This window comes from Pseudophryne corroboree, chromosome 1 (assembly GCF_028390025.1).
Source record: "Pseudophryne corroboree isolate aPseCor3 chromosome 1, aPseCor3.hap2, whole genome shotgun sequence".
Classification (NCBI taxonomy): domain Eukaryota; kingdom Metazoa; phylum Chordata; class Amphibia; order Anura; family Myobatrachidae; genus Pseudophryne; species Pseudophryne corroboree.
The window spans coordinates 600,560,608-600,581,078 of record NC_086444.1 but is presented as its reverse complement, the minus strand read 5'-3'; the positions used below and the strand labels follow the sequence as shown (position 1 = coordinate 600,581,078).

The 20,471-nt window shown below is 44.9% G+C and overlaps 1 pseudogene; it reads right to left on the bottom strand.

Annotated features, from left to right (window-relative positions):
* Positions 1–3,178: 3,178 nt before the first annotated feature.
* Positions 3,179–4,063, bottom strand: LOC134927246 (spindlin-Z-like; annotated as a pseudogene).
* Positions 4,064–20,471: the final 16,408 nt, after the last annotated feature.

Genomic DNA, 20,471 nt, shown 5'->3' with positions numbered 1-20,471 from the left:
TGTAGAAAAAAAAACACACACCCATTGGCACAGATAGCAAAAAACAAAACACTGATAGAAGAATAATACAGCATATAAGCCTTCACAGGAACATAATAAAGCACACAGGGCCCACAGGAACATAACACTGCACACAGAAATGGGATGCGGTCAGGATCCCGGCATTTGAAATCCCAGCTTTCGGATTACCGACGCCAGAATTCCGGTATTGCTCAGAATACAGACGCCAGGATCCTGACATAGATCACAATCCGGGCGCAAGCATTCCGAACGCCAAGATCCCAAGTGCTGGGGTCCTGAACGAAGAAGTGCCAGCTGCTGGAGAGGTAAGCCGAGGTGCGGGGGAATGTTTAGGATTAGACTGCAGGGGGAGGGTTAGGGTTAGGCTACAGGGATTGGAGAGTTAGACTGCGGGAAGGGGGGGTTAGGTTTAGGCTATGGGAACAGGGACTTAGTGTTAGGTATCACTGGTGAGGGTTAGGCTGCTTTAGGTTTAGGCTGTGGGGAGGGAGGTTTAGGGTTAGGGGGGTTAGGGATTAGGGACCTTTGCACAAACCTGTCAGGATTCCCAGCATTGGGACGCAGCAGTTGGTATTTTGACTGCTGGCATCCTGACAGCTAGGATCATACGCATTACACTGAAACAGGGCAAGCATATGCCATAGGGTTAGGCACTTGGGGGACGGTTAGAATTTTAGGCTACGTGAGGGGACAGTTAGGGTTTGCCACCAGGGGGATGGTTAGTGTTAGGCTACGTGTGGGGAAAATTAGGGTTTTTCACCGGTGAGAAGTTACGGTTATTCTATGGGAGGGGAGGTTAGGGTTAGGCAATAGGGGGATGATTAGGGTTAGGCTACAAGAGGGGACGATTGGAGTTAGGGACCGGGCGAAGGTTACGGTTAGGCTATGGGAGGGAATGGTTAGGGTTAGGCACTGGGAGGGTTAGGGTGAGATGTAGACTAAAAAAGCAAACAAAACATGTGTAATTCATGACATGTGGGGACAGAAGGACCAGGTACATTACCCTATATGAATATAGCTTAACTATATACAATAAACAACAATAGTCCAGTGTTCCTTCACAAATGCAGCAGCTCCCTGGATTATGTATTTTTAAAATAAAGGAAAGAAGCACTAATGCGTCAGATGTAAGATGTATACAGGATAAGTGAAATTTATATATATATATATATATATATATATATATATAGAGAGAGAGAGAGAGAGAGAGAGAGAGAGAGAGAGAGTACTGGTCCGGCACTCAATGGTGGACAGCAAGTGGTAAAAGATGCTCCGGTGCCCTCCAACCAGGCCAGCAGCCCGTGTACATAGAAGAATAGAACTAAGGCGGCACTCAGGAGACTTGTACGTGGTGAAACCAGCAGGTGCTTTAGTCAACGTTTCGGGGATCGTGACCCCGTCTTCAGGACACACACCTGTGTGTCCTGAAGACGGGGTCACGATCCCCGAAACGTTGACTAAAGCACCTGCTGGTTTCACCACGTACAAGTCTCCTGAGTGTCGCCTTATTTCTATTCTTCTATACATATATATATATATATATTAAGATGAGCAGGTTCGGTTCGTCGAGATCCGAACCCCCATCCGAACTTCACCTATTTTACACGGGTCCGAGGCAGCCTCGGATCTTCCCGCCTTGCTCGGTTAACCCGAACGCGGACTAACGTCATCATCCCGCTGTCGGATTCTCGCTAGATTCGTATTCTATATAAAGAGCCGCGCGTCGCCGCCATTTTCACTCGTGCATTGGAGATTGAACGGAGAGGACGTGGCTGCATTCTCTCCCTGAAAAGATCCGTATCTGTGGGTGTAATTCCAAGTTGATCGCAGCAGGATTTTTGTTAGCAATTGGGCAAAACCATGTGCACTGCAGGGGAGGCAGATATAACATGTGCAGAGAGAGTTAGATTTGGGTGGGGTGTGTTCAATCTGCAATCTAATTTGCAGTGTAAAATTAAAGCAGCCAGTATTTACCCTGCACAGAAATAAAATAACCCACCCAAATCTAACTCTTTCTGCACATGTTATATCTGCCTCCCCTGCAATGCACATGGTTTTGCCCAATTGCTATCAAAAATCCTGCTGCGATCAACTTGGAATTACCCCCTGTGCTCAGTGTGCTGCAAATATCTGTGCTCAGTGTGCTGCAAATATCTGTGCTCAGTGTGCTGCAAATATCTACGTTCTTTGCCTGAAAACGCTCCATATCTGTGCTCAGTGTGCTGCAAATATCTGTGCTTAGTGTGCTGCATTGTGGGGACCACCAGTATATAATTATAGTAGTACAGTACAGTAGGCCATTGCTGTATCTTGCAGCTCTGTGTCACGTATACTATCCATATCTGTGCTGCATTATTGTGATTATACATCCTGTAATCTGTACTGAGCGATGTGTGAGATACACCTGGGGATTATACACTCTATATTATTATTATTATCCTTTATTTATATGGCGCCACAACGGTTCCGCAGTGCCCAATTACAGAGTACATAAATAATCAAACATGAAAACAGCAACTTACAGTTGATAACAGTATAGGACAAGTACAGGGTATATAAACATAGTTACATCAGCAGATGACACTGGAATAAGTATCAGGTGGCAGAAGACTGCTGGATGTGGTACAGTTGAAGATTATTAAAGTAAGACAAAGGATAAGCACATGAGGGAAGAGGGCCCTGCTCGTGAGAGTTTACAATCTAAAGGGGAGGGGTAGACAGACAGGGGTGACACAGATGGGGTACATAGAGAACGTGGAACAGAGGGTTAGGATGAGATTTATACAGTATACCAAACAGTACTTAGCAGAGTTAGGAATGAGTGCTTATGAAATACAGTAACATTTTGTCATAATATTTCAGGAACTGCATGGCTAGTCTCTTGCACTCTTTTGCTCTAATACACCACCTGCTTTAGGATTTATATTCAAAAACATTATGTCTCCATAATCCCAAAAACGTCAGTCTTCTTGGAAAGTGGTTTGTTCTTTGTAAGGGAAAGAGAACAAACGTCCTCGAACAACATTTTTTTTCCTCTGGGAAGGGATTTTGGATTCGCAGGAATATCTGAGCATTTCTGTAATCAGAAAGCAGCGACTTTCTACAAATGTTTACATTAGAATACGTTTGGCAAAAAAAAAAAAGTACAGAATCCCATTTAGGATGTCTTCTCCAAATCGTAGACATAAATATGGAAATCATCATCAAACTTAGTGAAGTACACAGATGGTTTAGCTTCAACTTGATGAATAACCATGCCAGTCCTTTCTGAGCCATCTTCTTTCGCATATTCCACTTGCTTGCCCACCAGGCTGTCCACAACCTCCCCTGGTTCTCTTTCAGCTGGAGAAATATCATTTGAGTCTGGCATGATCCGAAGATTTCCTTCTTTATAGTCATCTAAAAGTTGATACATATATAGGACTGGGTCCTTTTCATAGGTTATATAAAACCATGTGTTCATAATCGGTGCTCGTGCTAATACCATCCCTCGCCACTCATCCTTGGAACCATCCTCTGTTTCAAACATATGCTTCACTGCTTTACCAATATCTTATGTCAGCCAAATGGGCGTCGCTGATTCGGGATGAGGCAACTCTGTCTTGTAGAACTTCAAGAGCAGACACCCTTTCATCCTTGTGAAGCTCAAGTCCATAGACACAATCAAATCCATCATACTTTATATGATAGAGGGAGGGATTCACTGGTACTTGATCCAGAACTGTTCCTTTCCACTGGGTTATTCGCACACTGCCCTCTTTCCACCCATTCTGTTTTCTACAGCCTACAATATTTCGCCTTTGCTGGGAGATTGGTTTACTTGGTCCCATATTGTTTCGATGTTTCTTATGGGATGTCCTTTTCTTCATCATATTTGCAGAAAAACCTGCATGTGCTGCATCAGCTCTTGATCGCTGAGCGGCCGCCTTTCCAAATGGAGTCTTCATTCATCTGTGTATTAAAGGGCAGCAGGGCTGCCGAACTAGGGTGAAAAGTGTAGTCACTCCAAGTTTGTTGTAGTCCTTCCAGTCTACATGAAAAAGAACCCCTTCCATTCCACCTTTCAGAAAAACTCCGACCCTCAATTGTTTTGAATAGAAGTCACTTATCTGGGGCAGATAGGATGTGTTTCCCTCCACTCCCCCTGCAGGTGATGGATGCGGCACAGTGCTCCCCTGCGGCCAGTTGCCCCAATCCTCCTCCTCCCTCCGTTGTCAGACTCCGTCACCACCACTGTGCGCTGCTATGGAAGAGCAGCTCCCGCCTCACTCCCCCTGAACTTCCAAGCCCTCCGCTCAGACACTCCAGCGCTCGTTCCCTTCCCTCGCCCCCTCCCTCTCCATACACTGCCAGATTTGGAGCTGGCTGCTACTATACAGCCGCCTGTCACTCTGCTGCCAGGACCAGGCCTCGCCTTCCTGCCAAATACTTATCCCTCCAGAGCTGCATACTGTATATTGTACTGTGCAACGTGTGTTATACACCTGGTGATTATACATCCTGTAATCTGTACTGAGCGATGTGTGAGATACATCTGGTAATATCTGTGCTCAGTGTACTGCATTGTGGGGACCACCAGTATATTATTATAGTAGTACAGTACGGTAGGCCATTGCTGTATCTTGCAGCTCTGTGTCACTGCAAGTATCCATTCCATATCTGTGCTGCTTTGTTGTGAGCAGTATATAGTAGAACAGTGCAGCATTTTGGTGACCAGCAGTATACATATAGTACAGTACAGTAGGCCATTGCTGTATCTTGCAGCTCCGTCTCAGACTCAGTTCTAGTATCCTGATCAGTGCTCAATATCTGCTGCATTGTTGTGACCAGTATATAGTAGTACAGTGCAGCATTGTGGTGACCACCAGTATATAGTAGTACAGTACAGTAGGCCATTGCTGTATCTTGCAGCTCTGTGTCACTTCCAGTATCCTGATCAGTGCTTAATATCTGTGCTCAGTGTCAGTACTGCATTGTGGTGACCAGTATACTACAGTACAATAGTCCAGTGCTGTTCTCGCTGCTCAGTGTCAGTTCTCCGTAGTATCATCAGTGATCAGTATAATCAGTTCTCAGTATAATCAGTGCGCTGTTAGACGTGTGCCCGTTTTCCGCCATTAGTGCAGTGGGATTTAGACAATTGATGAAGTTATTGTGTCCCCGGTACAAAATCCCATCTAGATTCCACTTCACTAGGCAGGCGATAGCGAGATTTTACCAATTAATATCAGTGATTTATAATTATTAATTCCAGTGATCTTGCCAAATAATTCCAGTGATTTTGTCATTTTCTTCCAGTGATTTGGACCAATAATACCATTGATTAGAACGAATAATTCCAGTGATTTTGTCATTTTCTTCCATTGATTTGGACCAATAATACCATTGATTAGAACGAATAATTCCAGTGATTTTGTCATTTTCTTCCAGTGATTTGGACCAATAATACCATTGATTAGAACGAATAATTCCAGTGATTTTGTCATTTTCTTCCAGTGATTTGGACCAATAATACCATTGATTAGAACAAATAATTCCTGTGATATTGAGGTGTTTGTGTCGCTTAGCTTAGCTGTCCAGCGACCACAGTGCACCTCTTTTTCTCTTTTCTTTGCATCATGTGCTGTTTGGGGCCAATTTTTTTAAGTGCCATCCTGTCTGACACTGCAGTGCCACTCCTAGATGGGCCAGGTGTTTGTGCCAGCCACTTGGGTCGCTTAGCTTAGTCATCCAGTGTCCTCGGTGCAAATTTTAGGACTAAAAATAATATTGTGAGGTGTTCAGAATAGACTGGAAATGAGTGGAAATTGTGGTTATTGAGGTTAATATACTATAGGATCAAAATTACCCCCAAATTCTATGATTTAAGCTGTTTTTGAGGGGTTTTGGAAAAAAAACACCCGAATCCAAAACACACCAGAATCCGACAAAAAAATTTCAGGGAGGTTTTGCCAAAATCCAAAACACGGCCGCGGAACCGAATCCAAAACCAAAACACAAAACCCGAAACATTTCCGGTGCACATCTCTATATTACAATGCAACTACAGTACAGTATCCGAAAATAAATAATGAAATAAACAATGCCTGTCACAAGTGTGCTGACCCGTACAGACCAGCCAAATAGCTATCAGCCACCACACATATAGAGAACAAGTGTAGAAGCCTGTTACAGGGTGTATGCCAAGATCTGAACTTGCAATAACCCTACTGAGCTGGCATGATGTCCAGGACTTCCAGAAATCCTTGCTGTGGTGTCCCAGTATGTAGTCCTAGAGTGCGGACCCCGGACTGGTAGAGCAATGCACAGCACAGCGCTATGTGCAGATATGCAGCATCACTCTCTCAAACTTCTGGCAGGCGGCAGCGGCTTTATTGACAGCGTCACAGCTCCCTTGAAGACTGCTCAACGCGATCACATGACCAGCTACCGCAGCGGCAGCTCCTGATTCCTGTGGCCATTGACGCTTGCACCATTGGCGGCTCTGTACTCTAGGGTAAGCCTAGTGACCCCGTGCGCACCTCTATGGAGTCAGATGCCCCCTTCAGCATTGGAGCCCAGCGGCAACTGACTCTTTGCCTCTGGGAGTTCCGCTCCTGTGTGGGGTAGAGGCAGGGGCGAACTGACCTCATTACAGTTGGTAGTGTAGGTACTTGTTTATAAAATTCCTTACTAGAAGCGTTTTACCTATGACAAACACATTTTATCAAATAAAATTCATTCCAAAAGCCAAAGCCATACAGAACATTACTGCAACATTAGTCAGATGTAACAGGTATATTTTATGAGGCTACTTAAGCCATGTTATATAGATACATAGGTACTAATTATATTAATAATCTGCATGTTTCTTTACAACGTTTACAATAAATAAATGGATGATTAAGAGACCATATCCCCATTGAAATGAACAAGAATACTCATAGCCTGGGATAGTCACCACTACTGAAGGACAAACAGCGTGAGGTCCCCCCTCAAAAACTCAATAAATACAATGAACTTTAATGCTGCAATGAAGCTCATAGTTAACCCATGTGAGGTTTACATATAAATAATCCATGATCATGCTCTACTTGTGGACAGGTCCCATATTTCATCAAGGCACCACATGGGGCAAGTGTTCCAATATCAAGCCACAAAGTAGTTAAGTATGCTACAGTCATACAATACAGAGAGCATTCTCATGACCTCCATACAATTCAGAATTCATTGTAGTGACTGACAAACAGTACATAACACATTCTAGTGACCAACAATACAGAAAGCATCCAAATAACAGCCATACAATTGGCCTGATTCAATGTTTTACAGAGCAGGCACAGCCGATGCATCTTTATATGAAGTGGCAATGTTAAAATGTGTAAAAGCAGCAGGAGTTCTTCCTTTATAGCTGTACTTATATAATTTATTAGAAAAACAATGTGTCTGTTCAAAATATTACTTGGTTTCACTTTCTGTACCTGCATATATCTGTTCTGGGGAATTCCCTCTGTGCTTAAGGGCCGGCAGGGTTGGGCCTTAGCTACTTTTCTGTCTCCAAAGGTCCTGGACGTAGTATTGCTCAGGCTGAGAGACTCATTAAATTGAAGATCTTATGTAGCAGACAGCCATTAAGCAGGGCCACCTCGATGACAGGAGCAGAGCAGTGAGGATATGGTAAGCCCGGTACCGGTATGAATGGTCTACCATATTACGGTCGACAGTCATTAGGTCGACCACTATTGGTCGACATTTGCATGGTTGACATGGACAAATGGTCGACGCATGAAAATGGTCGACATGAAAGGTCGACACATTAAAAGGACGACATGAGTTTTTTTAACTTTTTTGGTGTTGTTTTTTGCGTAAAGTGACGGGGAACCCCAATTAGTGCACCGCGTCACCTCGCATGGCTCGCTTCGCTCGCCATGCTTCGGGCAGATTACCGTTCTCAATCGTAGTCCACGTGGATCCTAAAGTATGGAAAAGTTACACAAAAGAAAAAAAGTGAAAAACACGTTACGACCTTTTATGTGTCGACCATTTTCATGTGTCGACCATGTGTCCATGTCGACCATGTCAATGTCGACCAATAGTGGTCGACCATCGAAACGGATACCGGTAAGCCCTACTCCCTCCTTAGGCTATTACAATAGTAATAGTAAGGAAAGGGTAAACAAAGCTAGCCCCCGGCCCCTGCTAAATGAAAACTGGGTCTACATGTAAAAAGCTGAATCTAACTAAGTTATGTCATTGGAAAATGTTGAATTTTCACTTTCCATTAAAGATCACTTAAGGTCAGTGCACACGTTTTTAGATGTGTGCTGAGCGATCTATCAGTGACCGCTCAGCACACATCTCTCCCCCCACTTTGCACAGCGCGATGTGTGCTGAGGGAGGGAGCGGACAGAGAAGGGGCCTCTCATTTCACCCAGCGGGGGAAATGTGCGATGTGCTAGATTGTGCCTGCATGCAGGCCAATCTAGCACCGGCGATATCGATGTGCGAGAGATCCGTGATTAAAATCTAAGCAATCTAGTCAGATTGCTTAGATTTTAAGAACTGATCTCTCCATGTGTACCCCCCTTTAGGAGTCATCTTCTCTTATAACAACCGCATTCTTTGGGTGGAATTCAGTAATGAATAATAAAGTATTAAAAATGCTTTTAGTTGGGGAGAAGGGGGGAAACTGCCGATCATGCTTAGGTGGGGGAACTATATATTATGTATGATGCTTCTGACGAAGGACTCCAGGGTTCGAAACGCGTTAAGCAGGTGGCTTTCTAGACGACTCCGAGGGAACAATATGGAACAGTTTCCCCATTAACATCTTAAGGATGAGGACTTTGACCATTGCTGTATGGAACCACTGGTTCGGGACTCTGTCCAAGTGAGAGCTGTTATCCCCATGGAGTTTTTTATGTGATTGTGATTTTATATACAATGTGAGTGTAACTTTGTCATTAAATGATCATGTTTTTAAAAACACATTGTTGCACTAAATCCTTCTCCTTCTGAGTTTCATATGCTTGATTGGAGGAAGATAAGTCAGGAAATACCTTCACTTTGGAGGATGATAAGCAAGTTGTACACTTACTAAATGTGAGTGTGATACCTAACATAGTCTCCCTCTGTAACTATCAAATGGTGTTGCACTAAGTGTTTTCTCCTGTTTGAGGTACGTCGAGTGGAGCTACATGAAGGAAAATTGATTCGCCTTGAAGGAACCTTTGAGAGCTATAACCACAGGAATGTTCTTGGTTATGTACTGTTTACTATACATGTAACTTTCTTTGTGCCACAGGGTATCTCCTTTTCTTCTGTATTCTGGTGTGTGGTTTGGTGAACCTAGAGTGACCTGGGCTGCATTTAAAGGTTTATTGTGCAATTGTAAAGGTGTATTCTTTTTATCTTCTATATACTATGTACTGACTTACAGTATCTGCACATTATTATTAGTGATGTCCACCGGAAATTTTTCGGGTTTTGGTTTTGTGTTCGGTTCCGCGGCCGTGTTTTGGATTCGGATGCGTTTTGGCAAAACCTCACCGAAATTTTTTTGTCGGATTCGGGTGTGTTTTGGATTCGGGTGTTTTTTTTTCAAAAAACCCTCAAAAACAGCTTAAATCATAGAATTTGGGGGTCATTTTGATCCCAAAGTATTATTAACCTCAATAACCATAATTTCCACTCATTTTCAGTCTATTCTGAACACCTCACATCTCACAATATTATTTTTAGTCCTAAAATTTGCACCGAGGTCGCTGGATGTCTAAGCTAAACGACCCAAGTGACCGACACAAACACCTGGCCCATCTAGGAGTGGCACTGCAGTGTCAGACAGGATGGCCCTTCAAAAAAATTGTCCCCAAACAGCACATGATGCAAAGAAAAAAAGAGGCGCAATGAGGTAGCTGTGTGACTAAGCTAAGCGACCCAAGTGGCCGACACAAACACCTGGCCCATCTAGGAGTGGCACTGCAGTGTCACGCAGGATGGCACTTCAAAAAAATACTCCCCAAACAGCACATGATGCAAAGAAAAAAAGAGGCGCACCAAGGTCGCTGTGTGACTAAGCTAAGCGACACAAGTGGCCGACACAAACACCTGGCCCATCTAGTAGTGGCACTGCAGTGTCACGCAGGATGGCCCTTCAAAAAAATACTCCCCAAACAGCACATGATGCAAAGAAAAAAAGAGGCGCAATGAGGTAGCTGTGTGACTAAGATAAGCGACCCAAGTGGCCGACACAAACATCTGGCCCATCTAGGAGTGGCACTGCAGTGTCACGCAGGATGGCCCTTCAAAAAAATACTCCCCAAACAGCACATGATGCAAAGAAAAATGAAAGAAAAAAGAGGTGCAAGATGGATTTGTCCTTGGGCCCTCCCACCCACCCTTATGTTGTATAAACAGGACATGCACACTTTAACGAACCCATCATTTCAGTGACAGGGTCTGCCACATGACTGTGACTGAAATGACTGGTTGGTTTGGGCCCCCACCAAAAAAGAAGCAATCAATCTCTCCTTGCACAAACTGGCTCTACAGAGGCAAGATGTCCACCTCCTCCTCATCCTCCGATTCATCACCCCTTTCACTGTGTACATCCCCCTCCTCACAGATTATTAATTCGTCCCCACTGGAATCCACCATCTCAGGTCCCCGTGTACTTTCTGGAGGCAATTGCTGCTGGTGAATGTCTCCACGGAGGAATTGATTTTAATTCATTTTAATGAACATCATCTTCTCCACATTTTCTGGAAGTAACCTCGTACGCCGATTGCTGACAAGGTGAGCGGCTGCACTAAACACTCTTTCGGAGTACACACTGGAGGGAGGGCAACTTAGGTAGAATAAAGCCAGTTTGTGCAAGGGCCTCCAAATTGCCTCTTTCCTGCCAGTATACGTACGGACTGTCTGACGTGCCTACTTGGATGCGGTCACTCATATAATCCTCCACCATTCTTTCAATGGTGAGAGAATCATATGCAGTGACAGTAGACGACATGTCAGTAATCGTTGCCAGGTCCTTCAGTCCGGACCAGATGTCAGCACTCGCTCCAGACTGCCCTGCATCACCGCCAGCGGGTGGGCTCGGAATTCTTAGCCTTTTCCTCGCACCCCCAGTTGCGGGAGAATGTGAAGGAGGAGATGTTGACGGGTCACGTTCCGCTTGACTTGACAATTTTCTCACCAGCAGGTCTTTGAACCCCTGCAGACTTGTGTCTGCCGGAAAGAGAGATACAATGTAGATTTTAAATCTAGGATCGAGCACGGTGGCCAAAATGTAGTGCTCTGATTTCAACAGATTGACCACCCGTGAATCCTTGTTAAGCGAATTAAGGGCTCCATCCACAAGTCCCACATGCCTAGCGGAATCGCTCTGTTTTAGCTCCTCCTTCAATGTCTCCAGCTTCTTCTGCAAAAGCCTGATGAGGGGAATGACCTGACTCAGGCTGGCAGTGTCTGAACTGACTTCACGTGTGGCAAGTTCAAAGGGTTGCAGAACCTTGCACAACGTTGAAATCATTCTCCACTGCGCTTGAGACAGGTGCATTCCACCTCCTTTGCCTATATCGTGGCCAGATGTATAGGCTTGAATGGCCTTTTGCTGCTCCTCCATCCTCTGAAGCATATAGAGGGTTGAATTCCACCTCATTACCACCTCTTGCTTCAGATGATGGCAGCGCAGGTTCAGGTATTTTTGGTGGTGCTCCAGTCTTCTGTACGCGGTGCCTGAACGCCGAAAGTGGCCCGCAATTCTTCGGGCCACCGACAGCATCTCTTGCACGCCCCTGTCATTTTTTAAATAATTCTGCACAACCAAATTCAAGGTATGTGCAAAACATGGGACGTGCTGGAATTTGGCCAGATGTAATGCACGCACAATATTGCTGGCGTTGTCCGATGTCACAAATCCCCAGGAGAGTCCAATTGGGGTAAGCCATTCTGCGATGATCTACCTCAGTTGCCGTAAGAGGTTTTCAGCTGTGTGCGTATTCTGGAAAGCGGTGATACAAAGCGTAGCCTGCCTAGGAACGAGTTGGCGTTTGCGAGATGCTGCTACTGGTGCCGCCGCTGCTGTTCTTGCAGCGGGAGGCAATACATCTACCCAGTGGGCTGTCACAGTCATATAGTCCTGAGTCTGCCCTGCTCCACTTGTCCACATGTCCGTGGTTAAGTGGACATTGGGTACAACTGCATTTTTTAGGACACTGGTGAGTCTTTTTCTGAGGTCTGTGTACATTTTCGGTATCGCCTGCCTAGAGAAATGGAACCTAGATGGTATTTGGTATCGGGGACACAGTACCTCAATCAAGTCTATAGTTGGCTCTGAATTAACGATGGATACCGGAACCACGTTTCTCACCGCCCAGGCTGCCAAGGCCTCAGTTATCCGCTTTGCAGCAGAATGACTGCTGTGATATTTCATCTTCCTCGCAAAGGACTGTTGTACAGTCAATTGCTTACTGGAAGTAGTACAAGTGGTCTTCCGACTTCCCCTCTGGGATGACGATCGACTCCCAGCAGCAACAACAGCAGCGCCAGCAGCAGTAGGCGTTACACTCAAGGATGCATCGGAGGAATCCCAGGCAGGAGAGGACTCGTCAGACTTGCCAGTGACATGGCCTGCAGGACTATTGGCTTTCCTGGGTAAGGAGGAAATTGACACTGAGGGAGTTGGTGGTGTGGTTTGCAGGAGCTTGGTTACAAGAGGAAGGGATTTACTGGTCAGTGGACTGCTTCCGCTGTCGCCCAAAGTTTTTGAACTTGTCACTGACTTATGATGAATGCGCTGCAGGTGACGTATAAGGGAAGATGTTCCGAGGTGGTTAACGTCCTTACCCCTACTTATTACAGCTTGACAAAGGCAACACACGGCTTGACACCTGTTGTCCGCATTTGTGTTGAAATAATTCCACACCGAAGAGCTGATTTTTTTTGTATTTTGACCAGGCATGTCAATGGCCATATTCCTCCCACGGACAACAGGCGTCTCCCCGGGTGCCTGACTTAAAAAACCACCTCACCATCAGAATCCTCCTTGTCAATTTCCTCCCCAGCGCCAGCAACACCCATATCCACATCCTGGTGTACTTCAACACTGACATCTTCAATTTGACTATCAGGAACTGGACTGCGGGTGCTCCTTCCAGCACTTGCAGGGGGCGTGCAAATAGTGGAAGGCGCAAGCTCTTCCCGTCCAGTGTTGGGAAGGTCAGGCATCGCAACCGACACAATTGGACTCTCCTTGGGGATTTGTGATTTCGAAGAACGCACAGTTCTTTGCTGTGCTTTTGCCAGCTTAAGTCTTTTCTTTTTTCTAGCGAGAGGATGAGTGCTTCCATCCTCATGTGAAGCTGAACCACTAGCCATGAACATGTCACAACTGAGGGCCTGAGCTGACGGGAGGCAGCCTCAGTTGTAGGGGCTGAGATGTACCGGAACCAGGGAGGTTGTATCAGACCCCTGGACATGTAAGTAACATGAATAATAACTGCCCGAAGGCGTGACCACGACAACTTGGATAAAAGTCAATGATGTTTATTATGACAACTCCGCAACACAGCAGCAGTAAAAGAAAACGTAAAAGTCAGCAAAGAATAAATACAGTTCCTGGGTACTACAGGATGGCAGGAGCCACAGGGCACTGGTAGTGTGAGATAGTTCTTATGATCTTCTAGATGGAAAGTCCTTACCAGGCCCGACTGTAGCAATGGAGATAACCCAGGATTGTGCCAGCTGGTGTTCCAGGAAAAGCTGGGTTGCTGAAGATAAAACAGCTGCTGTGGATACTGGCTGGAACCAGACTGTTGTTAGCACGGAGTGGATACTGGCTGGAACCAGTTAAATAATAAATGAACTTGGGAGCGATGAAATATGAACTGAAATGTAGAACTTGAGAGCGGAGAAATAATAATACCGGTGGAGAGTGGTAAAGTGTAGAAAGGACACCGGCCCTTTAAGGGAAGCTGTACTCTGCTGGAAGCTGAGCTGGAAGCAGGTAATGTTGTAGCTGGAAACAGATGAATCCACAATGGATTGGAGAGTCAGGCTACACCGCAGGTGGAATGCTGGTGCGGGTCTCTATGGTGGAAGTCTTGAGACAGGAGCTGGAACCTGGAAGACAATCACAGGAGAGAGACAAACAGGAACTAGGTTTGACAACCAAAGCACTGACGCCTTCCTTGCTCAGGCACAGTGTATTTATACCTGCAGCAAGGAAGGGATTGGCTAGGCAATTATGCAGATTATCAATACTGAGAACAGATTGGTGGAAATGATCAGCTGACAGAATCCAAGATGGCTGCGCCCATGCAGACACTTGGAGGGAAGTTTGGTTTGTAATCCATGTGGTAATGAAAACAGTAATGGCGGCGCCGGCCACCGGAGACAGGAGGCGCCAGGCTGACAGATGCACATCCAACCACGCGGACACAGCGGAGGCCGCGGCTGACGTAATCGCCACTCAGATACTCTGCATGCAGAAGTTCAGGGACGGCGGCGGAGGCCGCGGGAGACGCCATGCCAGGTGTAATATGGCGTTTACTGTGACAGCGTCCCAGAGTGACAGGAGAGGATACAGGAATGTACACATCAGGATAACAGATGGAATCCGGTCCTGGAGCGCTGAGCCAGCCTTAGGAGGCATCTGATGGGTAAGAAATGGCGTCCAGATACCCGGATCGTGACAGAACATAGGCCAGGGCCTCAGCCGTTCCTTGCCACTCCGTGTCGTAAATGGCATATTGGCAAGTTTACGCTTCTCCTCAGACGCTTTTAATTTTGATTTTTGGGTCATTTTACTGATCTTTTGTGTTTTGGATTTTACATGCTCTGTACTATGACATTGGGCATCGTCCTTGGCAGACGACGTTGATGGCATTTCATCGTCTCGGCCATGACTAGTGGCAGCAGCTTCAGCACGAGGTGGAAGTGGATCTTGATCTTTCCCTATTTTTTTAACCTCCACATTTTTGTTCTCCATATTTTAATGCGCACAACTAAAAGGCACCACAGGTATACAATGTAGATGGATGGATAGTATACTTATGGACGACGAGTGACGACACAGAGGTAGGTACAGCAGTGGCCTACCGTACTGCTATATACAGTATAATGGACCTGGTGGACACTGTCAGCAGACTGCTAAACTAGTACTACTAGTATAAAGAAAAAAAGGCACCACAGGTATACAATGTAGATGGATGGAGAGTATACTTATGGACGACGAGTGACGACACAGAGGTAGGTACAGCAGTGGCCTACCGTACTGCTATATACAGTATAATAAATGGACCTGGTGGACACTGTCAGCAAACTGCTAAACTAGTATAAAGAAAAAAAGCCACCACAGGTATACAATGTAGATGGATGGATAGTATACTTATTATTATTAATGGATGACGAGTGACTGACGACACAGAGGTAGGTACAGCAGTGGCCTACCGTACTGCTATATACAGTATAATGGACCTGGTGGACACTGTCAGCAGACTGCTAAACTAGTATAAAAAAAAGCCACCACAGGAGTGTTTTTCAGGCAGACAAACGTATACTGGTGGTCACTGTCAGCAAAACTGTGCACTGTACTCCTGCTATAGCTGCTCCCCAGTCCCCACAATTAAGCAGTGTGAGCACTCAGCACAGATATATCATGCAGCACACTGAGCACAGATATGGTATGGAGCGTTTTTTTCAGGCAGAGAACGGATAAAATAAAACTGGTGGTCACTATCAGCAAAACTCTACACTCTACTCCGAGTCCTAACAGCTGCTCCCCAATCCTCCCCACAATTAGTAATAAAACAAGCAATCAACTGTCTCTTCTACAATTATAAACGGAGAGGACGCCAGCCACGTCCTCTCCCTATCAATCTCAATGCACGTGTGAAAATGGCGGCGACGCGCGGCTGCTTATATAGAATCCGAATCTCGCGAGAATCCGACAGCGGGATAATGACGTTCGGGCGCGCTCCGGTTAACCGAGCCATACGGGAGAATCCGAGTATGGCTCGGACCCGTGTAAAAAGGGTAAAGTTGGGGGGGGTTCGGTTTCTCGGAAACCGAACCCGCTCATCACTAATTATTATATCCAAATTATTTCTGGGGTTCATTTTTTAATTGTTGCTTCCCTCATACTATACATGAAATTATTATACTTTTTGATTTCTGAACTACTATGTGATATGCCATGTATATGCTCTGATGAATAAAGAAATGAAAAATAAAATGCTTTTAGAGAAGCATGCTTTATAGAATATATATCCTAAATAAAATGTTAATGTTTTTTCAGAGTTGAACCCAATCCGCTTGTTAGGTCATTCAGTTTAGTAAACAGGGTCAAAGAGGTGCGTACAATTAAATGAACTCAGAACATTCCAGACCAATAAGGAGAATGTATTTTTCAGGTTCTATTCCTTTACTATTACTCAGGAGGGGAATTGGTCTACCAGGCTGCCGAATTTAGTAATTTAGAATAGTTTAGTTCATCTGATTCAGTTATGTAGCTCTAGGAGAAAGAGGCATTGTGCTGGTCTGCCAAGTACCTCTGGAGTATACTCCAGTTTCTCTGTAGAAAGTAGAGAAAAGTTCCAAAAAACTGATTAAGTCAACAAGCGGTCAGAGATTACCAGATACAGTATGTGTAAATAAAGACCTGAAAAGATTTTAGCAGTGCCCCATATGCTACTAATGCCGGAGGTGATCTGGAACTTGATAAACTTGATAAACAGCTTGTCACCATTAAATGATTAACATTTGTTCATAATCTCATTATTGTTATTGTCTATTCATCAATTAATATACAGTATAATACCTCTTTTAGACTAAAATCGCGGGTCGCAGCCGGGAGTCTGACACGGGTGCTACCTGGCTGAGACCCGCGTCAGCTCCCTTTCCCACTGGAGTTACCAGCCTGGCATATTGCTGGGTTGGTGACGTTGCATGATCTCCAAGCGCCACCCGCACATAGACTGTAAATGGGAAGCCGGGTCGTGCGATCCAGCTCCTGTTTACACTGCACAGTTTGCCGGGTTGAACACGTGTTCAACCCTGCAAACTACTCGACTCGGATTATTCCAAGTCCAACTCGACCCTTTTACACCGAGCAAACATGGGTTATGCACGCTTATGTGCAATAACCCGTGTTATATGCTAGCGGTGTAAAAGGGGTATTATTATTTAGAACATGGCTAATTTATATATATATAAAACTGCTGTACTATAGTAATAATAAGAACACTGTGAAAGATCTTAAAATTGTTCTTTTATTTTTCTTTCTAATAATCTTACCAAAATTACATTATGGGCCTAATTCAAGGTTGATCGCAAAAGCAAAATCTTCCTCTAATGGGCAAAACCATGTGCACTGCAGGTGGGGCAGATGTAACATGTGCAGAGAGAGCTAGATTTGGGTGGGATGTGTTCAAATTGAAATCTAAATTGCAGTGTAAAAATAAATCAGACAGTATTTACCCTGCACAGAAACAATATAACCCACCCAAATGGGATGCGGTCATGTGACCGGTGCTCGGGATCCTGGCAGTCACCATGCTGATGCCGGAATCCCAAACACTCAAAATGCCGGCCGATGGAATGCAGATCCACAGGGTCTATCTAGAGATGAGCGGGTTCGGTTTCTTTGAATCCGAACCCGCACGAACTTCACTTTTTTTTTCACGGGTCCGAGCGACTCGGATCTTCCCGCCTTGCTCGGTTAACCCGAGCGCGCCCGAACGTCATCATGACGCTGTCGGATTCTCGCGAGACTCGGATTCTATATAAGGAGCCGCGCGTCGCCGCCATTTTCACACGTGCATTGAGATTGATAGGGAGAGGACGTGGCTGGCGTCCTCTCCATTTAGATTAGATTTAGAAGAGAGAGAGAGAGAGAGATTGCTGTGATACTGTAGATTAGAAGAGAGTGCAGAGTGCAGACAGAGTTTAGTGACTGACGACCACAGTGACCAGTGACCACCAGAGACAGTGCAGTTGTTTGTTTTATTTAATATATCCGTTCTCTGCCTGAAAAAAACGATACACAGTCACACAGTGACTCAGTCTGTGTGCACTGCTCAGCCCAGTGTGCTGCACATCAATGTATTGTATATAAAGCTTATAATTGTGGGGGAGACTGGGGAGCACTGCAGGTTGTTATAGCAGGAGCCAGGAGTACATGATAAATAATATTATATTAAAATTAAACAGTGCACACTTTTGCTGCAGGAGTGCCACTGCCAGTGTGACTAGTGGTGACCAGTGCCTGACCACCAGTATATTAGTAGTATTGTATACTATCTCTTTATCAACCAGTCTATATTAGCAGCAGACACAGTACAGTGCGGTAGTTCACGGCTGTGGCTACCTCTGTGTCGGCACTCGGCAGGCAGTCCGTCCATCCATAATTGTATTATATACCACCTAACCGTGGTTTTTTTTTTTCTTTCTTTATACCGTCGTCATAGTCATACTAGTTGTTACGAGTATACTACTATCTCTTTATCAACCAGTGTACAGTGCGGTAGTTCACGGCTGTGGCTACCTCTGTGTCGGAACTCGGCAGGCAGTCCGTCCATCCATAATTGTATTATAATATATACCACCTAACCGTGGTTTTTTTTTCGTTCTTTATACCGTCGTCATACTAGTTGTTACGAGTATACTACTATCTCTTTATCAACCAGTGTACAGTGCGGTAGTTCACGGCTGTGGCTACCTCTGTGTCGGAACTCGGCAGGCAGTCCGTCCATCCATAATTGTATTATAATATATACCACCTAACCGTGGTTTTTTTTTCGTTCTTTATACCGTCGTCATACTAGTTGTTACGAGTATACTACTATCTCTTTATCAACCAGTGTACAGTGCGGTAGTTCACGGCTGTGGCTACCTCTGTGTCGGCACTCGGCAGGCAGTCCGTCCAACCATAATTGTATTATATACCACCTAACCGTGGTTTTTTTTTCATTCTTTATACCGTCGTCATACTAGTTGTTACGAGTATACTACTATCTCTTTATCAACCAGTGTACAGTGCGGTAGTTCACGGCTGTGGCTACCTCTGTGTCGGCACTCGGCAGGCAGTCCGTCCAACCATAATTGTATTATATACCACCTAACCGTGGTTTTTTTTTCATTCTTTATACCGTCGTCATACTAGTTGTTACGAGTATACTACTATCTCTTTATCAACCAGTGTACAGTGCGGTAGTTCACGGCTGTGGCTACCTCTGTGTCGGCACTCGGCAGCCCGTCCATAATTGTATATACCAGTGACCTAACCGTGGTTTTTTTTTCTTTCTTTATACATACATACTAGTTACGAGTATACTATCTCTTTATCAACCAGTCTATATATTAGCAGCAGACACAGTACAGTGCGGTAGTTCACGGCTGTGGCTACCTCTGTGTCGGCACTCGGCAGCCCGTCCATAATTGTATATACCACCTAACCGTGGTTTTTTTTTCTTTCTTTATACATACATACTAGTTACGAGTATACTATCTCTTTATCAACCAGTCTATATATTAGCAGCAGACACAGTACAGTGCGGTAGTTCATGGCTGTGGCTACCTCTGTGTCGGCACTCCGCAGCCCGTCCATAATTGTATATACCAGTGACCTAACCGTGGTTTTTTTTTCTTTCTTTATACATACATACTAGTTACGAGTATACTATCTCTTTATCAACCAGTCTATATATTAGCAGCAGACACAGTACAGTGCGGTAGTTCACGGCTGTGGCTACCTCTGTGTCGGCACTCGGCAGCCCGTCCATAATTGTATATACCAGTGACCTAACCGTGGTTTTTTTTTCTTTCTTTATACATACATACTAGTTACGAGTATACTATCTCTTTATCAACCAGTCTATATATTAGCAGCAGACACAGTACAGTGCGGTAGTTCACGGCTGTGGCTACCTCTGTGTCGGCACTCGGCAGCCCGTCCATAATTGTATATACCAGTGACCTAACCGTGGTTTTTTTTTCTTTCTTTATACATACATACTAGTTACGAGTATACTATCTCTTTATCAACCAGTCTATATATTAGCAGCAGACACAGTACAGTGCGGTAGTTCACGGCTGTGGCTACCTCTGTGTCGGCACTCGGCAGCCCGTCCATAATTGTATACTAGTATCCAATCCATCCATCTGCATTGTTTACCTGAGGTGCCTTTTAGTTGTGCCTATTAAAATATGGAGAACAAAAATGTTGAGGTTCCAAAATTAGGGAAAGATCAAGATCCACTTCCACCTCGTGCTGAAGCTGCTGCCACTAGTCATGGCCGAGACGATGAAATGCCAGCAACGTCGTCTGCCAAGGCCGATGCCCAATGGCATAGTACAGAGCATGTCAAAACCAAAACACCAAATATCAGTAAAAAAAGGACTCCAAAACCTAAAATAAAATTGTCGGAGGAGAAGCGTAAACTTGCCAATATGCCATTTACCACACGGAG